The sequence below is a fragment of the Scyliorhinus canicula genome, chromosome 20 (genome assembly GCF_902713615.1).
Source record: "Scyliorhinus canicula chromosome 20, sScyCan1.1, whole genome shotgun sequence".
Classification (NCBI taxonomy): Eukaryota; Metazoa; Chordata; class Chondrichthyes; order Carcharhiniformes; family Scyliorhinidae; genus Scyliorhinus; species Scyliorhinus canicula.
In genome coordinates this window covers 65,555,519-65,571,980 of record NC_052165.1, presented here as the reverse complement: position 1 = coordinate 65,571,980, position 16,462 = coordinate 65,555,519, and the positions used below count along the sequence as shown (strand labels likewise).

At 44.4% G+C, this 16,462-nt stretch overlaps 1 protein-coding gene and 1 long non-coding RNA gene across 2 annotated transcripts in view; one reads left to right on the top strand and one right to left on the bottom strand.

Moving 5' to 3' along the window:
- The window catches only part of LOC119955057, a 221,798-nt gene that overhangs the window by 41,728 nt on the left and 163,608 nt on the right, over window positions 1-16,462 (bottom strand). The gene's annotated exons all lie outside the window — the stretch shown is intronic.
- The window catches only part of pot1 (protection of telomeres 1 homolog), a 280,862-nt gene continuing 270,126 nt past the window's right edge, over window positions 5,727-16,462 (top strand). Inside the window, exons 1-2 of the mRNA XM_038780902.1 lie at window positions 5,727-5,795; window positions 11,185-11,282. The gene's annotated coding sequence lies outside the window, so the exon portion shown is untranslated. The remainder of the gene's footprint in view (window positions 5,796-11,184; window positions 11,283-16,462) is intronic.

The following is a 16,462-nucleotide window of genomic DNA, read 5'->3' as shown; positions in this document are numbered from 1 at the left end:
AGCAGTTCGCTTGATCAGCAACTAATGGACTATTCTAAACATCCACGCTCTGAATTACTGTGGTGGTAGTATTCTCTATGCCAGGAAGGCAGCAAGTTGGCAAGGCTTCCTTGGCAGAACCTCAAAAATGTCCACTTCCTTTACCTCGAAGGACAGGGACAGCAGGTGCCTGGGAACACCATCTCTTTCCAGTTTCCCTTCAATGTTCACACTAGAACATAGAACATACCGTGCAGAAGGAGGCCATTCCACCCATCAAGTCTGCACTGACCCACTTAAGCCCTCACTTCCATCCTATCCCCATAATCTAATAACCTCTGCTAACCTTTTCGGTCACTAAGGGCAATTCATCATGGCCAAAGCACCTAACCTGTATGTCTTTGGACAGTAGGAGGAAGCCGGAGCACCCGGAGGAAACCCACGCAGATACGGGGAGAATGTGCAGACTCCGCACAGACAGTGACCCAACAGGGAATTGAACCTGGAACCCTGGCACTGTGAAGCCACAGTGCTATCCACGTGTGCTACCAGCTGCCCTTTTTTTTTTAAGTCCAATGACAAAACCACTGTGCCTCTATCTAGACTTCATCTTTGCTGGATCAAGTTCTGGGACATGAACAATACTATACAAACCCCTCCACCAGAATGACTACAAACTTTCTAGAAGAATATTCACCACCGCCTTGTGAGGAGCAACTAGGGATAGGCACTAAGTACTGCCAGCAATGGGCACATACCAAGATTCGATAATGGCAAAATACCAAAGTAGTGTTTCACTATTGTAACTGTAGGGGAAGGTTAGTTTTACAATGCAAAGATTTTCCCTGGGCATGTAAGTTGTCTAAAATCTTTGTAGTGGCCGGGCAGCATGGTGGCGCAGTGGTTAGTGCTGCTGCCTCATGGCGCTGAGGTCCCAGGTTCGATCCCGGCTCTGGGTCACTGTGGAGTTTGCACATTCTCCCTGTGTTTGCGTGGGTTTTGCCCCCACAACCCAAAGATGTGCAGGGTAGGTGGATTGGCCACGCTAAATTGTCCCTTAATTGGAAAAAATGAATTGGATACTCTAAATTTATAAAAAAAGAGAAAAACTAAATCTTTGTAATAGCCAAGATGGTGCCTTCAGCATTTCACGTTATCTCGATGAAATGGAAAGACCCCTCTCCTTCTGCTCCAAGCGTCTTTCACCAATAACCAAACTGCAAAGGTCACCCACAGGTACCAGTGTTACTAAGCTCCATCGATAGCACAGTAAATCAATATAAAAGCCACGAGAAAGAGACTTCCACACACCGCCACACACCGCCACACACCGCCACACACCGCCACACACCGCCACACACCGCCACACACAGGCACACACCTCCACACACAGCCACACACCACACAGCCACACACCGCCACACACCTCCACACACAGGCACACACCTCCACACACAGCCACACACCACACAGCCACACACCGCCACACACCGCCACACACAGGCACACACCTCCACACACAGGCACACACCGCCACACACCTCCACACACAGGCACACACCGCCACACACAGGCACACACCGCCACACACAGGCACACACCGCCACACACAGGCACACACCGCCACACACAGGCACACACAGGCACATACCTCCACACACAGCCACACACCACACAGCCACACACCGCCACACACCGCCACACACCGCCACACACCGCCACACACCGCCACACACCGCCACACACCGCCACACACAGGCACACACAGGCACACACCGCCACACACCTCCACACACAGGCACACACCGCCACACACAGGCACACACCGCCACACACCTCCACACACAGGCACACACCACACAGCCACACACCGCCACACACCGCCACACACAGGCACACACCTCCACACACAGGCACACACCGCCACACACCTCCACACACAGGCACACACCGCCACACACAGGCACACACCGCCACACACCTCCACACACAGGCACACACCGCCACACACAGGCACACACAGGCACACACAGGCACACACCGCCACACACAGGCACACACAGGCACACACCGCCACACACAGGCACACACAGGCACATACCTCCACACACAGGCACACACAGGCACACACAGGCACACACAGGCACACACAGGCACACACCGGCACACACCGCCACACACCGCCACACACAGGCACACACCGCCACACACCAGCACACACTGAGACACACCGACGCACACCGATGCACGTGCACACACACACCCCGACGCGCACACACACGGAAATGTGAAACAGGATTTTTGAGGTAAACTTTCAGGTTTATTGCACGTTCAGCAAAGACATCCACTTATAAAGAGCTTTTAATTCAGTAAAACCTCCATGGTGCTGCACAGATGTGACAGGCAGACTAAAATGCCTTCTGCTGGCAAGCCACACTTTGTTTTCTTTGGATTAGATGAAGACTTCACTCTGAGGGAGAACGTTGTGCTGATGTGTGATATGGTAATGATGCTCTCATTAAATAAATATTCATATTTAGAAAATGGAACCATATGTTTCTAAAGAAAACCTCTCTGGGCAGTGTTTGAATTGGTTTGCCAGCAGCAGATTGATGCAACTCATTCTGGCCGCCAACAGCCCTGTGTACTGTTCAAAGGAGATCAAGGCGTTATTGTGCCTGAGCGCTTGTTTGCCTTCAAATCACTGCACTGAATACTTCATGTTTATGATACTTTAATGGTGAGGAACTATGACCTCCTAGTGTAACAAATTCACTGTATTCTGTCAACTGCAGAAAATTGTTCCATCAGGTTGACAGTCTTATTCCTTTTCACATACACACACACACACATATTCATTGGCACAGTCTGCGTTGGTGAATCCGGAACAATAAAATGTAGAAAAGTGTTTGGGACCTCTACTCTCAAAGTGCAGCATTAGTAAATATTTACTGTGCCACATAAGGACTCCCAAGGTGGCGCATCTGAATTGAAGTTGACAAACCGCAACTGCTTTGAAAATTGCCTTCCGATTTTAGCAGATTAGATTTCTTGGCATCCTTCCATCTGCGCAAGATGATGGACACGCAGCAAACAGTTCATTTCAGATGGGGCATCTTCACCTGGTGAACCTTTGTTGAAGGCTGCATAGGTCAGTTCTTGAGAGAGAGAGGTTCCGCCACAGGCTTGCGTAGAGAGCGACCAAGTGACATTTCTTGTTTTTTTTTGCATTGGCGCAGTTGCCAAGCTGCTGTAACAATTAGTCATCATGGGGATGCATCAGCCCACGGGAGGTATTGCCATTTTCCACTGTCATCCGCCGGTGACTTGGGTGTCTGGGGCCTTCATGTCACATTTGCAGGCATCTTGAAAATGAAAATTGCTTATTGTCACAAGTAGGCTTCAAATTAAGTTACTGTGAAAAGCCCCTAGTCGCCACATTCCGGTGCCTGTTCGGGGAGGCTGGTACGGGAATTGAAGCGTGCTGCTGGCCTGCCTTGGTCGGCTTTCAAAGCCAGCGATATAGCCCTGTGCTAAACCAGCAGAGCTTCAGCCGCCTGACCCCAACTATCTCACTATACAGAGAAGCATAGATCCCCTAGAGTGCAGAAGGAGGCCATTCAGCCCATCAAGTCTGCACCGGCCCTCTGAAAGAGAACACTAGCTAGGCCCCACTCCCTATCACCGCAATCCCACCTAATCTTCATACCCCTGGACACCACGGGGCAATTTATCATGGCCAATCGACCTAACCTGCACATATTTGGACTATGGGAGGAAACCGGAGCACCCAGAGGAAACCCTCTAAGACAGATGAGGAGAAAGTGCAAACCACACGGTTATGCAAGGCCGGAATTGAACCCAGTTCCCTGACGCTGTGAAGCAGAAGTTCTAACCACTGTGCTGCCTGGGTTTGCTCCCCCCTGTCCCCTCCCTTCCACCCTGCACAAGTGGTTGAGCCGCCAAACTTGCTTCTGTTTGATGAGTGCCAATAACTCGGGTTCTCTGCCTTTGTTCTGCCAGGATACACCCATAGTAGGCGGCAGACAGCAAAGATGGATTATTCAGCTTCTTTTCCTGGTAGCTGCAAGCTGCCATGTTTCATGTACAACAAGGTGCTGAGAATGTCAACTTTCTAAACCAGATCAGATTACATAGGTAATCACCAATTGCTTAAAACAGGCGGAACATCAGCCACCATTTAATAGTCTAGAAAATTCATACTGATGCACATTTTAGATGTGCTATTTGATTTTGCTATCTTACTTTTACATTTCCAATAACTATTGTCTGGCTTTCCTCTCTGTGAGCTTTCAGTGTATTCACATTTAATTTTGTGCTTTACAATCTTCTGACTTGGTGCCTCTGGCTGTCACCAATGCTTTGTGATGAGGACCCCTGTCTTCCCTCTCAGCTGGACGTTCCGAGTCCCACGGCACTATTCAAAGAAGGCTATTCAGTGTGCTGGCTTTATCCTGCATTTACCATGAGAGGTTTTCTCATCATTAACACAGCACTGTGCGTGGAGCCTTTCTCTATGCAAATTGGCAGCTGTATTTCTTCCATTACAGCAGCCAATCACACTTCAAAAGTACATAATTAGCTGGAAAGTGCTTCAGAGTCTCTTGTGGTCATGAAAGGTGCTATACAAATGCACAATTTAATTTGTAAAAGTGCCAGCACAGACAGAACTGCGGTGAACAGCCTGCTCACTACTGGCAAGTAAATCCACATTGGAGAAGAACAAATTTATACTCCAAAATCCAGTAAGAATTAGCTAAATACTAATCCCCACTATATGAACAGATGCAACACAACTGATCTCGCACTTGTGCATCCACACACCTATATAAACTAATAACTTAGAAAAGATGCATCATTCTTACTTGATAATTTTCTGGTGAGTGACATAGGTGGCAATAAACTGCTCCTAGAATCAGAAGTTAATGAAATTTTGGGACGTGCTGTCATTTTGAGTCCCAGGATATGCCACCATTTATTTCAGTTGTCCATCAAAAGGCAGCTGGAAGGAAAAAGCTGTTGAATTTATTTTAAACATGAGAATCTTTGTCTCAGTGCAATGCTCTCCACTTGCCTTGTGTCCAAGAGGGCGGGCAACTCCTCAGCCTCCACTACTATAATTGGCACAATTGGCTGATGGGGGCATAAAGGTAATGTCACTGGACTAGCAATCCAGAGCGCCAGGCTAATGTGCTGGGGCGTGGGGTCACATCCCACCCTGGTGGAATTTACATTCAATTAATAAATCCAGTATCAGTAATGGTGAAACTAGCATCAATTGTAAAGACCCACCTAGTTCACCAAAAGAAAATAAATTTGCTGTCCTTACCTGGTCTGGCCTACTCTGACTCCAGAAGCACGACAACTCTTAATTACCCTGTGAAATGTTCAATTCAAGGGCAATTTAATGCTGAGTAACAAATGCCAGTGACACCCCATGAAAGAATTGGGTTGGAAGGGATTACCCAGCCAATATTTAGCACCTCTTTTTGGGGGCCACAGGAGAGTTGATGATGTGCAGCCTGTTGTAAGCTCATTGGTAGCATGACAAGGATGCTGTGCATCTTTACTGGGTCTGCTTAATCTCCCCTGGGATCCTTAGACAGCCATCACAGAGAGAGGGCTTAACAATCAGATCTTCAACATGGTCAGACTGTCTCCAAATGTGACATCGCAACACCCATTGTTTAATTGCCGTTGTGTGTTTGTTTCTGCTCTTTAGGGAACTATTTTGGTGAAGTACCCAACATATGAATTTGGAACAGGAGGAAAAATATTCAAAATAGTATTGGAAGGTAAGTAGACGTTGACTGATGGGCAGATTGTAACTTAGAAATACTCTTTAAAGGTGCCTCATACCAGAATGTGAGAGATTTGGTGGTAGGTTACTGGCACTTCAGTTCTTTATTTCATGTTCTGCCAACTTCTAAAGCGTTTAAAGTTGCTGCGAGTTTAATGTGGGCAGAAAATTCCCCTATATGCTACTCACTTTGTACCCCAGCTACTCTGCGATAAAAATACCTGTGATTGAGTTTTTAGTTGTTTTGTACCTAGACATTAAAATCCTTTTACCCCTCTACAATTCCTATGCTCTCGCCGATAAGAAAATATTCTGATTTATTTTTCTGTGATCAAAAGTGTTTGATGTCACGTCTCCCCACATTGAACTCTCTGTCACAGTCTTCTCCACTCACATATCTGTCTAGGTCTAGGACCAATGGCTCTTACTTTGTATAATTTGGATGTGTAATCTGTGGGCCCCTGAAAGTGGATTCTTGGAAGGTAATGCACTATTTATATGCACCTGTCCCTTCTGCTGCAGGAAGTGGATCAACATTGTGCTGCCTGCTTATTGCAATGATTGTGTGTTGACATCCTTCCATCTACGAAGGGTGATGAACATGCAGCAAACTATCCATTTGGGTGGGGTGCTTTCATTTGATGCTGAAGGCTGTGAAGCCCAAAACAGGAGAGGCGGGGTTCTGCCATGAGCCACACATGATGCTGCCAAGAGATGGCAACTGTTCTTGTTTTTGATGTTGGCGCCTGTTGCCAAGCTATTGGGGCCAATAGTCATTGCAGTGGTGCACGCCAACCCAAAGAAGGTGCCCCCATTTGCCTCTTTTGCCAGCTAATGATTCCAAAGCGAGACAGTGGATATATAGGGCCTTAATTTGCAGTGCGCCAATCCAGGCGTGCAGTTTCTAAATCTAGAGATGTTTGTAAAATTATGGCCAGTGCAGTTGTAGCTTCCTGAACAACTTTTAATGGCCTGGGTTAAAATTGACATGTATGGAGATTTTTCGATTTAATGCTCAATATCTTTGTATATTCTTTTCATTTGCAATAAATCAACTAAGGTTCTTGCCTTCTTCTGTGCCTTCCTTGTACCTTTGGTAGTTTGTCCTCTCCTCTATTATGAAAACAGATGCAAAATATTTGTCCAGCAACTCAGTCAGTTCTTCCTGGTCCATTATATTCTCTTTAATGGCCCCACATTTTGCTTATCACTGTTTTTCTTAGTGCATTTATTTTAAAAAATGTATTGCTAGCTTTAATATCCTGTGCAGGTTTTTCCATGTTTCTCTCTGCACCTTTTACTGCTTGGTTTGTATCTTTCAATGGCTTTTGTAGCTTTCCCAGTCTGCCCATTTTTCTTCCATTTTTTGTGTCTGATATTTTGTTTAGCTCGATGCTTTTGACTACGTCGCTCAATTGCACAAGAGGAGCTTTTATCTTTCAGGGCCACGTGCCCATTTTGTATTGCACCAGCTATTTTTCTAATTCTTCTTGCTGTTTGTCGGTTTAACCATGTTCAGTCCAGTTTACTGTAATCAATTTAAATTCATCCCTCGAGGTCCACGAGCATGAGCCTGTCTCCTTACAAATAGTGAAATAGTGTCTTTAGTTATCCCAGGTGATGCAATGATCTGGAATTTTAGCTTTAATCACTGCCTGTCGTCACATCATCGAATCATAGAATCCCTACAGTGCAGAAGGAGGCCATTCGGCCCATCGGGTCTGCGCCGACCTTCCAAAAGACCACCGTACCCAGGCCCAATCACCCGCCCTAATCCTGCAATCCACCTCACCTGCACATCTTTAGACTGTGTGAGGAAACCGGAACACCCGAAGGAAACCCACGCAGACACGGGCAGAATGTGCAAACTCCACATACTCAGTCACCCGATATTGGAATCGGCCCCGGGTCCCTGGTGCTGTGAGGCAGCAGTGCTAACCACTATGCCACCATGTAGCTTCCCTTGACAACGCAGGCTAAACCGATATTTTATTAAAAATGTTTAAGTCAAAAACGTGGATTGCTTATAAATCAGCCAAATTTCCCGTGAACTTTTAACATATTTAAATGTATTCGAAAAGCTGATGTGCTTAAAATGTCTAAAAATTAAGATTTAATAAGCTCCCTACATCATTAAAATGTAAGTATGAGTTTTTGGAAACCGCTCGTATGAGAGAGTTTCTCCTCTCGTTGCCTCTATTTCTTTTGCCAACCTCTTAAAACCATGACCGTTTGCTATCAACTCTTCATTTACTCTATTTATACTCTTCATACTTTTAGATGCCTCTATCAAATCTCATCTTGACCTTCTCTCTGCGCGAGGGTGAGCAACCTCAGAATCTCGTCTATCCATGCTTCTCTCTGAAAGCATTCCAGATTTGTTCTCTTATCCCTTCTTCGTGAAGTGTGGTGCCCAGAATTGGACTCAAATCTCCCAGTTTGGGCCAAACTTCATGTTTTTTTTTACGGATTCAACATAGCTTCCTGGCTTTTCATTCTATTTCCCTTTTTATAAATGATGTGGAGATGCCGACGTTGGACTAGGGTGAGCACAGTGAGAAGTCTTGGTGTTGCAAGAATTCTTACTCTTTTTATAAAGCCAGTCGTCCCATTCCAGTTGTTAATTGATTTTCTAAACAATCCTATTTTCAATGATTTAGGCACAAACACCACCAGGTGGCGTAGTGGTATTGTCACTGAACTGGTTAATCAGAGACCCAGGGTAATGCTCTGGGGTCCCAGGTTCAAATCCCGCCACTGCAGATGGTGAAATTTGAATTCAATACAAATCTGGAATAAAAAGTCTAATGATGATCATGAAACCATTGTTGATTGTCATAAAAATCCAATTTAGGGAATCTGCCATCCTGTCCTGGTCTGACCTACATGTGACTCCAGACCCACAGCAATGTGGTTGACTCTTAACTTGCCTCCATCAAATGCAATTAGGGATGGGTAATAAAATGTTGGCACAGACTGCGATGCCCATGTCTCCTGAGTGAATAAAGAAAAAAAAAGTTTCTTTGTTCTTGCACCCATTTCAAATTGTACAAGACCACCGAATCCTCCTGACCAAAATATGTCATCACATTTTTCTGCATTGATTTTCAAATGGCATGCTTTTGTCCATTCTACTAACTCTTTAGAAGTCTGTTGCACCCCAAGTCGTAATCATTCATGTACATCGGATATAGATGTACATGAAGAGATACCACTGTGCATCACCCTCTAGTGTGAAAAACAAACATTCACCACAACTCTCTGTTTCCTATGTTTAACCGATTCTGTATCCATGCGACTAGTTGCTTATAAATTAAGTGGCTGTGCTTTAAATGTAATTCATCGACTGGGATTTGCTATTCAGTATGAGGATGTGATATGAGGTTGCTATATAAATACATTTATGATCTCAGCTGATGTTATAATTGGATGGGAAGATCCCAGAATGGGACCCCGGCTCAGAAGACTGTAACATTTACTTTTTTTCAATAAAACGTGGAGAAATAGAGTCACAGGACTGCTAATTATTATTAACAACCAAAATGTTTTTTATTAAACATGAAAAATTGGATTATTGTACAATACTCCTTTACAATACAATACAATACTCCTTTACACTCTTTCTCCCCCCTCCCCAAACATAACAAATACACACCGATTTTAAGATTAACACGGATTACAAAGTACATCTTTTGCTACAATGGTCTCATGCAGTCTCTTTTAAGCACACAGATGGGCTCTGGTCAAATACACAAACTGCGCCTCGAACTAAGCTAATATCTTTGGATTTCTCCTCTGAATCCACCCCCCCACCCCAGATGATTTGCACATGAGAGTTTCCAAACTCCACTCCCAAAACCATGCTTTAAAATCTTCTCTCATTATAATGCTTTCCTTTAGCGGCTTGCATTCCAAAATCCACTCCAGGTTCTTCATGTAACACTTTTAAACAAAGCGTTCACTCTATTTTTAACAGCAAATCCAGTCGAGGAATTGTACCACACCCGTTAGGATTTATTTTGTCTTAAACTCGATCGAGCCACCGATTTTCACAATTATTTCAAATGATGTCTCCCAAACTGTCATCATTTCTCACAAGCCTTAGCACTATTGCAGATATCTTTCTGGCCTCTCACGCTTCAATTCCTTTTCAACTCTCTGATACTGAACAGTAATTGTTCAGGTCGCAATTTCCTCAGTTCTGTTAACTCCAGACTTCTGCGAAACTTCTCTTCATTTCTCTAGTTTCCTTAACTAACTGGACTAACTGGTTTTTGGCATCTGTTTTTTGAACTATTACTCCATGTATGAATTTTCTTCTGGCAAGGCTGAGAGAAATGTTTCTCGTTAGCCTTTGAAAACCAATTGCTTCTCGCAGAGCTGTGAAAGCTGCCTTCTCTCGCACTACTATCTCCAATTGCAATAAAATTAGTCAAACAGAAACTTAAAACTCTCCTGGCAAGCTAAGCAACCACTGCTGGTTTATTTACCGTTCTTGCCGTAGCCCTTTCGAAGCTCATTAGAACCACAGTTGGAATTCAAACCTACCTTCATACATACAACATTGTCCAGCATGAATCTAACTATAGGTTTTACCCTCCCAGGCACAGAAATATTAAATTAAGCATAATTAAAACTATCCCTTCTTTCTAATTTTAACATTGCAAATCCCTTAAAACCCATCTTTGTTTTCCTAACAATATATAAATTAAAGTTTGTTCTTTGTTTGGTCAAGTAGTGGGGTGATGGTGACATTGTGGTATCGTCACTGGACTAGTAATCCAGAGACCTTGAGTACTCTGGGGTCCCAGGTTCAAATCTCACCACTGCAGATGGTGAAATTTGAATTCAATAAAAAGCTGTATTTAAAAGTCTAGTGATGACCATGAAACCATTGTCGATTGCCGTAAAAACCCATCTGTTTCACTGATGTCCTTTAGGGAAGGAAATCTGCCACCCTTACCTGGTCTGGCCTATATGTGACTTCAGGCCCACAGCAATGTGGTTGACTCTTATCTGTCCCTCAAGGATAACTAGGGTTGGGAAATAAATGCTGGCACAGCCTGCGATGCTTGTGTCCCATGAATTTATTTTTTTAAAACTCCCTGATCTCACGTTTCCTGTCCAAAATGAAAATCACTGGTGCCATTTAAGTTGCCTTCAAGTAAACATCATAAATTAATGTACACTGAAGCAGTTCTCAATGTAGATGTATAAAGTGCATTTTATATATAGAGTGGAGGCAAACAAAATTCCCTACTTTGGTACAAATGCTTTTGCTGAACTTTTGTTAAATATATCTGCTTAATACAGGTTTTGTAGATAATTAGAATTGAACCTGAAATCTGTAACATAACACAGCTCTTACTTTCTGCTTTTCTCAGAATCGACTACACAACAGTCAGTGTCCAACCCAGGAACCATCAACACCTTTATTTTTGGAAAGCTGGTGAATGACTGTGAACATGTTCTTAAACAAGGGGTAAGGTATTTGATTAAGTGAGAATGTCAACTGAAAGCTTATAATAATCCAAAAAGATTGAACAGGCTGGGGATCTTTTGGCTGGAAGATTGAAGGCTGGGAAGAAGAAGTCTTTTTAAATTATGGAAGTGGATAGGTAGAGAAAATGTTTCCACTTGTGGGGAGACCTAACCAGGGACCACGCATATGAAAGATCACTAAGAAATCCAAAAAGGAATTCACGAAAGTGGTTTGAATGTTCGGCTCGCTTTCACAAAGAGTAGTTGAGGCAAACAATAAAGCCTTTAAAGGAGAAGCTGGGTGAACATGTCAACGGGAAAGGAAAGGAACAGGTTATGTTAATAGGATTAGAGGAAGTGGGGATTAAACGGGCATGCAGAGCTTGAACCAGTTAGCTGGATGGCCTGTTTCTATGCTGTAAATCTGTGCAATTTTATGTAAAGTGAAAAATCATTTATTTGTGTTGGAGCTTTTCATTGCATTGTGGAAAATGAAACACGGCTTTATCCCTACAGTGACTTGCCAAATGTAATCACTAAGGATAATATTTGTTCTTTCTGAGGTATCATGCTATGAAAGTCAGTCAAAGTCCCTTTTATTGATGCCGGCTAGCTATCTGCCTCACCCTACTGTTTCTCTAATGTTGGCAGCTTTCCTCAACACTTTGACCGTTCCTCGTACCACTGTAACATGCCAAGTTCTCTTCCGAACATGAGCGTGGCAGACTGTCGGAAAGGTGGCCCCCTGCATGTAAATGCCATGGAGATAAATTTGAAAATGATAAGCTTGCAGAATAACATGAATACACTGTAATCTGTTGTGAGAGATTTGTTTCTCCACTCCTGTCAGGGGGTGATGGAGATGAGATTAGGGGTAAGTGGGTGAGCACTGTCAGGGTGAGGGGGTAAGCACTGTTGGGGGTGAGAGAGGTGAGCATTGGGGGAGTAAGGGGTGAGCACTGCGGGGGTGAGGGAGGTGAGCATTGGGGATAAGGGGGTGAGTGGTCGGGGTGAGCGAAGTGAGCATTGAGAGTAAGGGGGTGAATATTGTCGGGGGTGAGGGAGGTGAGCATTGGGGGAGTAAGGGGTGTGGAAGGTGAGCATTGGGGGTAAGGGAGTGAGCACTATCAGGTGTGAGGGAGATGAGCATTTGGGGTAAGGTGGTGAGTATTATCGGGGTGTGAGCATTGGGGGTGAGTATTGTCGGGGTGAGGGAGGTGAGCATTGGGGATAAGGGGGTGAGTGGTCGGGGTGAGCGAAGTGAGCATTGAGAGTAAGGGGGTGAATATTGTCGGGGGTGAGGGAGGTGAGCATTGGGGATAAGGGGTGAGTGGTCGGGGTGAGCGAAGTGAGCATTGAGGGTAAGGGGGTGAATATTGTCAGGAGTGAGGGAGGTGAGCATTGGGGGTGAGGGAGGTGAGCATTGGAGGTAAGGGGGTGAGGGAGGTGAGCATTGGGGGTAAGGGGGTGAGGGAGGTGAGCATTGGGGTAAGGCGGTGTGTATTATCGGGGTTTGAGCATTGGGGTTAAGGGGTGAGCACTGTCGGGGTGTGAGGGTGATGAGCATTGGGGGGTAAGGGGTGAGCACTGGCTGGGTGAGGGTATGAATTGTCAGGGTGAGCGGTCTTGAGCATTGTTGAAGGTTTGGCGGGGTTTGAGCATTATTTCTGGTGAGGGGGAGGGGGACGGGGACTTGAGCTCTCCATTCTGCAAGCTGCTGGATTCAGACTGGAGTGGGGACTGGAAACTCCTAAAGTTCTAGTGTAAAAGTGCGATGTTTAAATCACTGTTAATGAGGGACACTCCCAATCTGTTGCTGGCAGCGAGCTCTGACCTAATGTTAAACAGTAGCAAAAGATTAGCACTGCAAATTTCACTTGATTGCAGAATTTCTAACTTGTAACTGTGATAGTGAAGATAAGAACATAAGAACATAAGAACTAGGAGCAGGAGTAGGCCATCTGGCCCCTCGAGCCTGCTCCGCCATTCAATTAGATCATGGCTGATCTTTTGTGGACTCAGCTCCACTTTCCGGCCCGAACACCATAACCCTTAATCCCTTTATTCTTCAAAAACTATCTATCTTTACCTTAAAAACATGTAATGAAGGAGCCTCAACTGCTTCACTGGGCAAGGAATTCCATAGATTCACAACCCTTTGGGTGAAGAAGTTCCTCCTAAACTCAGTCCTAAATCTACTTCCCCTTATTTTGAGGCTATGCCCCCTAGTTCTGCTGTCACCCGCCAGTGGAAACAACCTGCCCGCATCTATCCTATCTATTCCCTTCATAATTTTAAATGTTTCTATAAGATCCCCCCTCATCCTTCTAAATTCCAACGAGTGCAGTCCCAGTCTACTCAACCTCGCCTCATAATCCAACCCCTTCAGCTCTGGGATTAACCTAGTGAATCTCCTCTGCACACCCTCCAGCGCCAGTACGTCCTTTCTCAAGTAAGGAGACCAAAACTGAACACAATACTCCAGGTGTGGCCGCACCAACACCTTATACAGTTGCAACATAACCTCCCTAGTCTTAAACTCCATCCCTCTAGCAATGAAGGACAAAATTCCATTTGCCTTCTTAATCACCTGTTGCACTTGTAAACCAACCTTCTGTGACTCATGCACTAGCACACCCAAGTCTCTCTGAACAGCGGCATGCTTTAATATTTTATCGTTTAAATAATAATCCCGTTTGCTGTTATTCCTACCAAAATGGATAACCTCACATTTGTCAACATTGTATTCCATCTGCCAGACCCGAGCCCATTCACTTAACCTATCCAAATCCCTCTGCAGACTTCCAGTATCCTCTGCACTTTTCGCTTTACCACTCATCTTAGTGTCATCTGCAAACTTGGACACATTGCCCTTGGTCCCCAACTCCAAATCATCAATGTGAAGAGAAAGTATCACACTTTTCTCACAACCAAATGCAGACCTGAATATCTCAATATCTTCTATTTCACTTGACCTAGAAGATCCAGGGAATTAGGAGAATGCTGCCAGGACATACTCCTTGCATGCTTTGATGTTCCAACCTGGGTTACAGGAAAATAAAGTGTACACCAGAGTCAAAACGTGTTATAGGATGATCAACTACACCTCTATTCCAAAATTTTATGATGTTGCAAATTGCAACAGAAACAGAATACTGGAGGCACTCAGCAGCTCGGGCCATGGCAGGCAGGGCAGGGGTAGAGGTCAATATATAGGTTTTGACGAAGGATCCACCCCTGAAATGTCAAAGTCTCAGTTTGCATGGTTACTGCCTGACTTGCTCAGTGTTTCCAAGGATGTATTTAGATCTATGGCAGCTTGTGGCTGAAGAGGTGTGAGAAAAAGAAAAAGTATAATTATTCCTGGCTGGTGTCAAGTAACCTTCGGTGAATGGTGTCAGTCTTTAACAGGAGTTTCAGACTTTGTGTGACTTGTTACTAAACATAGGGCCTGTGGCTCAGAAGAAGAGTCATAAGGGACCCAAAACATTAATTCCATCAAATCCATTGAATCTCTACAGTGCAGTGCATTCGGCCCATCAGTTCTACACCGACCCTCCAATAAACCACTCTACCAAGGCCCACTCCCCTGCCCTATCCCCATAACCCTGCGCATTAATCAGCAATCTACCTAACCTGCATGTTGTAGTGTGAGGTGAAGTGACAAGGCGGTGTTAAATCATAATGGTGATTTATTTAACAAAGAAGAACTTTGTACAGCACAGTGCAACTCTGACATAGGTCTAGTTCCCTTACTTCCCAAGCCTATTCTTACGATAGCCCAACAACCAGTTCCGTGCCTGGACACTCGATGGGCTGAGGTTCGCACACTCTCTCCCCATATGTTCTGGGCAGGTCACGTGGTCGGTAAAGGATTGGCCCTTTAAAGGAGCCACGCTACCACACCACATTTTTGGACTCTGGGAGTAAACCGGAGCACCCGGAGGAAAACCATGCAGACACGGAAAAAACATGCATGCAAACTCCACACAGTCACCCAAGGCCGGAATTTAACGCAGGTCCCAGGGGCTCACCACTGTGCTGCCCTCTGCACAGATGTTGCAGCCTGTTTTTCTTTCAGAGCGCTGCAGTATTTTGCTCTTATTATAGGGTTTGGAGCATTCTGGTTGAGCATTGGAGAATGGAGATCAGAGCACAATGCTTGATCAGTGTTGCAGTCTGGGTTCCCCATTAGTGAATGCTGAGGAATGGGATTTACATAGTCTGCATTTTCCCATGGCCTCTGACCCTCTCTGCTTGCAGAGGGTTAGTTTTTGCCTCTTGAACTGAATGGGCTGAATGAGCTTTTGAACTCTGGTGATATAAGTAAAATATATTATTCAAATATGAAAAGGAATTTGGAACTGAGGGTAAAACATTCAACAAACTCTTAAGTTATGGAAGCATTTTTGGTCATGCATTTTGTACAGGTCCTGCCCCTTATTGTAGATGTCTCGGTGTTAATGCAATACGTCATGAGGTATGTGATTCAAAGGGGTAGCATATGAGTACACCTCAATTTCACAGGTAATGATTGAACAAATTAAACCTCGCCATTTCAGACAATTATCTTAAGAACTAAAAGGAAAATTAATTTTGCGCATCAAGTTGTGATCTTAAATGCACAGGTTAAAAAGAGTTGCAAAGCAGATTCAGTAATAACTTTCAAAGAGAACCGGATGTATATTGGGATAGGAGAAATTCGCAGCAGGGTTCTGGGGAATGAGCATTGGAGTGGGACTACTTGGATTCCTCTTTCAATGTGCTGCCACAGGCACAGAGGACAGAATATTCTCTTTCTGTAGAGCAAGCATGTTCATCATATACAGCTCATTCATGTTACTCACAAGGTGAATTTTAATGCTGAGATCATGTTCGATATTGGAGGCAGTTTTGAGTCACGCAGGCTATAATCCAACAGCAGTTCGAGATGATTATATATCGAACGTACATTAACAAAATGAAATCATCTTACCAAAGTAGTCGATACAGTTAATTCTCTCAGCCATTGTAGTTGAAATAAAGGGCGATGGAAAATATTTAGTGCTGTTTGCCAGATGTAAACAATGGCCTGTGTTAAACATGGATGGTAGAAGTGATGGGGCCATATTTTTTAATTATTTACCCTGGTTGAACTATAGCATGCTTTTATAAAAATATATCCTCAGGCAATAATTGTCT